This window comes from Lagenorhynchus albirostris, chromosome 4 (genome assembly GCF_949774975.1).
Source record: "Lagenorhynchus albirostris chromosome 4, mLagAlb1.1, whole genome shotgun sequence".
NCBI lineage: Eukaryota > Metazoa > Chordata > Mammalia > Artiodactyla > Delphinidae > Lagenorhynchus > Lagenorhynchus albirostris.
In genome coordinates, this window is record NC_083098.1 from 96,475,092 (window position 1) to 96,484,449 (window position 9,358).

Below are 9,358 nucleotides of genomic sequence, written 5' to 3' on the forward strand. Positions count from 1 at the left end.
CTAACACCAGAAGGCCAATTTATTCATGTATAGAGTTTGGGTTTTTTTTTTTTTTTTTTTTTTTTGCGGTACGCAGGCCTCTCCCTGCTGTGGCCTCTCCCGCTGCGGAGCACAGGCTCCGGACGCACAAGGCTCAGCGGCCATGGCTCACGCGCCCAGCCGCTCCGCGGCATGTGGGATCTTCCCGGAACGGGGCACGAACCCGTGTCCCCTGCATCGGCAGGCAGACTCTCAACCACTGTGCCACCAGGGAAGCCCTAGAGTTTGGGTTTTTAAGGCAGCCATAGATTACAGAATGGGAGAGGGATATAAGAATAATGCCAAATCCTTATTGAACTTCTAGGTACCATGTAGTATAGGAAATGCTTGACACTCGGTAGCTTACATAATCCTCACAGCAACCCTGTGAGACAGATCGGTATATGAATACATCATCCCCATGTGACAGATGAAGAAACAGAGACCTATAAGATTAAGGAATTTGCTTAGGATCTTGTCGCTACCTACATGGAGGAATCCAGATGTAACCAGCAGTGAGATGGTTTGGAGACCATTACAAAGCACTGAAGTGAGAGATGAAGAAGGTATGAACTTCAGGGGCAGTGGAAGGCAGAGGGGCACAGGATTTGATCCGTATCGCAAAGGGGAAATTGTCAGGCTGCTGAGCCTGGCTGTGGAAGGCGAAGCAGAGGAGGGAACTGAAGACAGCTCCCAGGTTTGTGGCTTTCACGACTAGGTGGGTGCATGACAATTCTAACAGCCACGGCTTTTGGGGACAGTAGAAGCTGACCTCAGAAACAAAGTGCTCATTTCTGCTGAAATAAATAGTTCCATATGATTTATGTGAAAGCCCCAGTTAGCGAATGAAGGGATGAGAAACGGGAGGTGTGAGAGGTGTTTCTACAGATTTATCAGGCAGCCTCTTGGACCTTCCATCTTGAGCTACTCTAAATAATTCTGAGATCTTCTTAGGCTGTAAATGGAAACATGTGACTCCTCAGGGTTTCACCCTATCCACCAGGATCAAGTCCAAATTCCTCAGAGAGCACTGCATGCCCTTCTTTATCTTATCTACGCTTCCAAGCTCATCTCTCACACGCTTCCACTTATAGCCCAACCTGCTACCCTGCAGGCAATTCCTCGAAAATGTTCTAATGTCCTGTTCTGCTCCTAGCCTTTGTCTCCCTTTTCTAAGAAAGAACCTCCTTTAGCTCCTCCTCCCTTCCTCAAGTCCTTTCAACTGTCTGATGACAGGTAGCTCCAGCTTCCTTGCAGTGTTCAGATGTCACCCCTCTGGGGAGCCTTCCGCCTCCCCCTGCCCCAGCCCTAAGGCATCGGGTCCTCTCACCTACTCTATGCTTCTCCAAATCAACAAAATTGCGTGTATTTAAGCCTCTCGAGAAGCAACATAATTAAGAATATCCAAGAATATCTGTATTTCGCTACCTAAGTGTGGTATTTATGCCCCAGCAGGCACATGAAAGTTTGCTAGGTGGACTTGGATTTTTACAGCTATGCATTTGTTTTAATGTTCATAAGAAGAAAAAACAGGACTCACACATCAAAACCATGATTTCACAAATATTGATGCTTAGGAAGAAAGAGTGGGTGGCAACGTTAATGAAATCAATGTAGAAGTTGCAGGGAGATGGAGCAATTGTTCTAAAGGAGAGATGCTAATTCCTGAGGCTTGCAGCGATCGATTGCATTTTAATCCTTAGAACCACCCTGTGAAACAGATGTCTTCAAATTTCTGAGATAGCAGCCCACGGGAGGCCAAATAACTTGCCTCGGGTCACAGGTCTTAAGGAAGGTTAGAATTTGCTCTGAGATTGGCTTGATTCCTCCTGTCCTAGCAAAACTCACATGCTGGCTTTATCTAAGTGTCAGTTTCTCTCCCTGGGCAGCTGAAGTGCCTTGAAAGCAGGAATGTGCCTTCACTGTGTATAAGGCCCACGTCCAGGGCATCCCGATGCACAGCAGAAGTTACTAAGGTTCTGTGGAAAGCACCGAGGGCTGCAGGAGTGACTGCTGGGCACCATGCGCAAAGCATTTTCACAAGCATTTGCATTTAATTCTCCCAACCCTCTCGCAAAGGTGATTGCTCCCTTTGCTGGCTTCACAGGAGAGAGTACTGATGATCAGAGTCTTGCCTTCAAGCTAAGAGAGGGGCAGAGTGGGATCAAACTCACCAAGCTGCCTCAGAGCTGCAGGGGACAGTCTCATGAGGCGGGAGGGTGGGAGGTGGAGAGGGGTGGTACCCTGCAGACCTGAGGCAGGTGATATTTAACCCCCAGCACATTTTTCCTTTCCAGGCTTAGAGGTCAGCAGGCCCAAGCCACAGGAACTTCCTGCCCTGGCAGTACACACAGTCACTTGGGAGGTTTCTTTGGAGTCCCAGGGACAACCCCCTGGTTACTTAGATATTAGGAGATGAAGACTTGTTATTGAGCAAGGAGAGACTCCAGGGTCAAATCCAGTTTCCCAGTTGACACACTTCCTAAGAGTCATTCAAGTTTTTCTTTTCTTTTTTATATATTTTTCCTAGTGACCAAATAAGTTCAAAAAATTGGGAAAAGGCCAAAAAATATAAATACAAGCATTTCTGTTTTCTTATATATTCATATATAATGAATATATATAACTATGAATAAATATATAATATATATAATTTTCTTTATAAATGTCTCTTACAACCCAGAAATGACTGTTAGCGTTTCTGTGAGTGTAGGAAAAAGGAGAAGGAGGAAGGAAGGAACGAACGAAGGAAGGAAGGAAGGAAGGAAGAAAAAGAAGGAAGGAAGGGAGGGAGGGAGGGAGGAAGGAAGGAAGGAAGGAAGGAAGGAAGGAAGGGAGGGAGGGAGGGAGGAAGGAAGGGAGGAAGGAAGGAAGGAAAAGAAGGAAGGAAGGGAGGGAGGGAGGAAGGAAGGAAGGAAGGAAGAAGGGAGGGAGGGAGACAGGGAGAGAAAAAGAGAAGGCTTGACAAACTGTATGAAAAAGCATCTTGGGACTTCCCTGGCAGCCCAGTGGTTAAGAATCCATGCTTCCACTGCAGGGGTCATGGGTTTGATCCCTGGTCTGGGAACTAAGATCACTCATGCCACATACCCAAAAAGGAAAAAGCGTCTTAATTTTTGCCCTTTGCTGAGGGCAGAGTCTCTCCAAGTATGATTTGAGAATTACCAGCATCAGAATCACTTGGGATATTTTCTCGAAATGCAGACTCCTGGCCCTCCATCTCCTGAGCTGCAGTGTCTGGGATGGGGCCTGGGGTTCTGCATTTTAACAGGTTCTGTGAAGTTGCAAGCCCTCCAGGAACAAGTGGCCCACAGAAGTCATCCTGGAGATGGCACGATGGGGGGGCTGCTTTAGGTGGAGGAGAACCTCTCCAGGGCTCACGCCAGGGCCTGGCCTGGACATCTGCATTTTTGAAGGAAGAGCCCCACCGTCCTGCAGAGCCCAGGGTCACTGTGCCTGCCTTGGCTTGCCTGGGTGCTCACTGATTTGGGGCTTCCTCTGTGGACACCCGAGATGCAGGGAGTTTGGAGGTCCCTGGGCCTGGACAGAGGAGGGGACATTGAAAGGAGGCTGCGATCTGAGAGGAAAGAGCTTGAAGAGCACCAGGGAGCTAGGCCAGGGAACAAGCCAGACAGGTGACCAAATGAGGCTCACAGACTGAGTTGAGATGAAAGTTTGCCTTTTTGCGTTGTGCGCACTGTGACATTTTCAAGGTTTTAGGAAAGCCTGTGACTTTAACAGTCTTGGTGCTTTGCGAGTGGGAAGGAAAGGGTAAAGTTGACAGCAAGTAAGGAAGTAGTAGCATGACCTGGAGCTATGGGCAGGAGACAGAAGGTGCAATTTGGAAGGAAAGGGGACCAGTCACAACCAAAGATGTAAGCACTGCTGGCGATCCATAGAACTTAACAGGAACGAACCAGAATTCCTGTTATCCTGGACTGAGGGTGAATTTTAAAGGAAATGTCTGGAGAATATAGTGACACCTGTGTATCAACACACATAGCCCCAAAACACACACACACACACACACACCCCTTACTTCTCCCTCTCCAGGTGGGCCCTTGGAAAGAGGAGGTGAAAAGTAAAGTTGGCCAGCAAAGACTCATTCCTGCCCTAGGCTGGGGCCAGGCACTCATTGAGAATAGTTGGGCCATTAGAAGCCCTAGGGCCCCAGAAGCCCAGCCTGCACACTATCTGGGATTAGAGAACTTTAACCAGGTGGAAAAATTTTATCACACAGCCTGCTTGCCCTCTGGTGTCTTTTACAGCCATCTAATTGCCAGCAAGTTTCAGCTTGACTCACAGGAATTTGAACCCCAATCATGCAGCTCTGAATGTCACACTCAGGTCTGGATGAACAGAGACATATTCCAGGAAGTAATATTTCCTAAAGAGTCTTGGGGACAGGAGGGTATGCACCTTGGTTCCCACTCTATCCCTTTCCCAACTTGCCTCTCTCTCCTGACATTGCAAACTCATCATATTTTCAACTCCAATTCTAGGGATTTTTTAATTTTCTTGCTGCGGTTTATCTTTTTATGACCATACAGTTTATGCTAAATGGAAAGTTTAGGAAGGTATAATAAAAAAAGTTGCCTGTTATCTATGCACTTTTTCTTTAATAAAGGTTACATTGCATATAATTTTGATTTCCCCCTTTTTCCACATATCTTTCTAGGCTTATTTCTGGGTAGCTAATGGCATTGTTGCTATTGTGAATGATATTTCTTTGCACTTTATTTAGAAATGGCTAAAACTTTTGGAATCATGGTAACTAATTGCGGTGGTAACCTGAATCTTTGTCTTGTTTCTGATTTTGATGGGAATGCTTTTGGTGTTTAACTTTTAAGCATGATATTAATTCTTATTTATACCTGTTAGATGTTGGATGTTGAGACAGATGTTCTATATCATGAAAAGAAAGTATGTTTTCTAAATCAAACTTTATTTTTAAATAAATCGGAAATGGACATTAGAGTTTATTAAATTTTTTCAAAACTGTCTGTCGAGAGGACAGATATTGATGTGAATTTTATGAGAAGTTTTATATTAAACCTTCCTTACATTTCTGACATAACATCATTTGGCATTTTATATACTGCTTGGCTTATTTACTGAAGTTTTGTTTAAAATTTTTGTCCCTATATAAGAAAACATTATCTATTTTTTTTAACTTTTTGTCTGAATTGCTTTAAAACTGAATTATGACACAACCCATTGTTTCCTCTGTTCCTTGTCCTAGAACGATTTCTTTATCTCGGGAATTATTTATTCCTCAAATGGCTTTTTTAAAAAAATGTTCTTTTATAATTATTTAGCCCAGCATTTTTTTGTGGAGGCAATCAACTTTTCTTTCACGGTTATTGCTTTGTTTAGGTTATCTGTTTCTTGAGTCAAGTTTGGTAATTTACATTTTACTCAGGAATCATACCCTTCATAAGGATTTTCAAATGTATTAACACTGAGTTGCATCCAGAATATAAAATTGTCTGTATCTGAAATTTTATCCACCACTCAGTACCATGTAGAGATTTAAAATGGCAGGACCTAAGGTTTAGAGGTCCTGGTTTTAAGTGTCCATTCTATTTCTTATTCCTATGATGAGCTTAGTTAGATGAGTTACTTTGACTTCTCTGATCCTGGTTTTTGAAATGTAGAAAATGAAAAATAGAGCTATTAGTATTCTGTCTTTCATAAGGATGCTGGGAGGTGAGCTGGAGAAGGTAAAGTGCTTAGCTAGTGCCTGGTACATGGGAAATAGTTGGTAAATGTGGGCTATTTTATGCATCTAATATTGGGTATTTGAGTTTTCACTTTTTTATTATAAGGCCTTTTTAATAAGCCTTATATGAAATGTTATCTATTTTATTGTTGTTTTTTAAAATCTAAGACTATTTACTAATCCTTTCTTTTTTCTAATTCAATTTCTTTCTGTTTTATCTTTGTATTTCCTTTCTCTGGGTTTCCTTCAAGCTACTTTGCTTTCTAACTTTTTGAATTTACTGCTTCATTCTGTTACTGTCATTCTTGCCTGTTTAATAACGAAAGCATTTGCTACTTTGAATTTGCTTCTAATTACAGCTTTGTCAGGTCCTATAAGGTTGCTGCATACTATGCTCATTCCTGCTGGTTTCTAAATATCTTACAGTTGCATTTTGGTTTCATATTTGACAAAAGAATTACTTAGGAGAGAATTCGTATATTTTTGTAAGGTTGGGTTTTTCTGTTGATTCTAGTTGTGCTACTAATATTGGTTAGAGAGTGCTCTGAATAATTTGTGCTTTGGGGAATTTATTAAAAATTTTTTTGTTGAACATATATGATTAATTTCAAAATAATCTGTGAGTAATAGAAGAGCTAATGTTTGCAGAAAAAGGAAGTCCAATATTTATCTATTAAATTGATCTTATTGATCATACCATTCAGACTTTTTATATCAGCACTGTCCAATAGAAATATACTGTGAGCAACATATGTGATTTAAATTTTCTAGTAGCTATGATAAAAAAGTTAAGAAAAAAGGATAAATTAATATTAATTAGCATATTTTATTTAGCTTACTACATCTAAAATATTTTAACATGTAGTCAGTATAAAATATATTGAGATAGTTTACATCTTTTTTTCATACTAGGTCTTTAAAATCCAAGGTGTGTTTTACATTTACAGCATGTCTCAATTCAGATGCTAAACTGTCATCAGTAATTGCTCTATATTTAGATTCCATAAAATTTACAGTTGAAAAAGTAGATTCACACATTCAAGTTGATCTAAACATTCTTTAAAAATCAGCAATACTGAATCAAGTATCATTTTTAAAATTATATGTAAATTAATTAAAATTAAATAAAATTAAAAAAATTAGTTTCCCAGTTACTGTAAGCACAAATTCCCAATACTTGTGGCTGCTACTTGCTGTACTGGCCAGTGCAGGACTATATCCTTTATTTTATTTATTTTTGATTGCTAGATCTATTAAACAGAGGTGTATTAAAATGTTCAACTACTTTTAAGAAATTTTTGTTAATTTTTTTAGATGTGCTAATGGTATGTATTTTTAAAAATTTTTTATTGAGATACAATTGATATATAACATTCTCTTAGCTTCATGTACAACATAATGATTCATTATATGTATATATGACAAAATGATCACCACAATGTCTAGTTAACATCCATCATTGTGTATATTTTTTAAGCATTCTTATCTTTCAGAAATGCATGTTGAAATGTTTATGAATGAAATTATATGATCTTCGAGCTTGGTTTCGAAACAATGTGGGAAGGGAAGAAGTGGGTTGGGGTATAGGTGAAAAAATACTGGCTCTGAGCTGATAATTGTTTAAGCATAGTGAAAGGCATGTTGGAATTCATTATAATTTTCTGTTTACTTATTTTTGTGTGTGTGATATGCGGGTCTCTCACTGTTGTGGCCTCTCCTGTTGCGGAGCACAGGCTCTGGATGTGCAGGCTCAGTGGCCATGGCTCACGGGCCCAGCTGCTCCGAGGCATGTGGGATCTTCCCGGACCGGGGCACAAACCCGTGTCCCTTGTATCGGCAAGCGGACTCTCAACCACTGCGCCACCAGGGAAGCCCCTTCTGTTTACTTTTTTAAGTGATTGAAAATTGTCATTATAAAATAAATTTTTAAAAACAATTTGGATTAAATATTTCCCCTTTATGAATTTTTTCTATCAAAAGTTTCCTGTATTTTGCTTTATGTATTTCAGTGCTATATTATTTTCTGTTTAATTTTATGATCATAACTGAGAAATTAAATAAATATAATGAGTAATATACAGAATGTAACTTTACTTTTTTCCTCCCACTGATCTTTAAAACTTGTTCAATGGAAAGTTCTTTCTTTGCTTCCTCCTAAAACCCCACAATTTTTCTAGTCCTTGTTAGGTTAATAAAAAGTCTTAACATGAAAACAACCTAAATGTCCATTGAGAGATGAATGGAGAAACATGTGGTATATATATACAATGGAATATTGCTCAGCCATATAAAAGAATGAAATAATGCCATTGGCAGCTACATGGATGGACCTAGAGATTACCATACTAAGTGAAGTAAGTCAGACAGAGAAAGACAAATACCATATGATATCACTTATATGTGGAATCTAAAATATGGCACAAATGAACCTATCTACTTTATCTATGAAACAGAAACAGACTCACAGACATAGAGTACAGACTTATGCTTGCCAAGTGGGAGGGAGGTCCACGGAGGGATTGACTGAGAGTTTGGGACTAGCGGATGCAAACTATTATATATAGAATGGATAAGCAACAAGGTCCTACAGTATAGCACAGGGAACTATATTCAATATCTTGTGATAAACCATAATGGAAAAGAATATGAAAAAGAATATATATAACTGAAATCACTTTGCTGTACACCAGACACTAACACAACATTGTAAATCAACAGTACTTCAACTTTTTAAAAAAAGTCTTAGCTTAGAGAATGAACTTATGGTTACCTGGGGGGAAGGATAGATTGGGAGTTTGGGATTGATATGTACACACTGCTATATTTAAAATAGATAACCAACAAGGACTGTATTATATATAGTAATATAAAAAATTAATTAATTAAAAAAGAGGAAAAAAATAAATTAACCATTAAATGATAAAAAAAGAAAACAAAAGCAAAACTATATGTGAATAAACATGTTTTGATATGTTTGGGCATCAAAAAAAAAAGTATACTTCAAAGTGTTGGCACCAGTTATCTAGGAAGGGGCAGGAATGAGTTATTTTCTTCAGTTTTTCCTTTAATGTCTCTGTGTTGTTTGCTTGGGGCACTGACTCTATATTGCTTTTGTAGATAAATGGAAAATTCAATAAGATATTTCTTATCAAAAGCACTCAAAAGAGGAAGGCCTCAAAGTGTTCCAAAAATTTTTGTTAGAAAAAACTATGGGTCATTTCCTCCCCTTTTAAGTGAGCCGTGGTGACCTGTCAACCGTGAAACAAATGAGAACTTGTGAAGTTCTTGAGCTCACTTGCTTTGTCCTCAGGTACTGAACGTTCTTCCCTGTGATGTTGTTGAAATGATTAACCTGTATTAAGAAGGAGGGACTTTCAAACAAAGGTGAACTTCACTGCTGCCTAAACTATACCTAAAAATTTGCTTGAAGTGTTCTGAATATTGAGATTAGAAACGTCCAATCAAAAGATCCCCTATTAGTGCAATTTCATCATGTAACCGATCCACTAGTTAGCATTCCTCTCAGTCCCAGGAGGAACCCAAAGCAGTGCCTCGAATATTGTCCTTGGTCTCTAGGGGTTTATCATGGAGATGAAAAGTCTAAATACGCATTAAAAA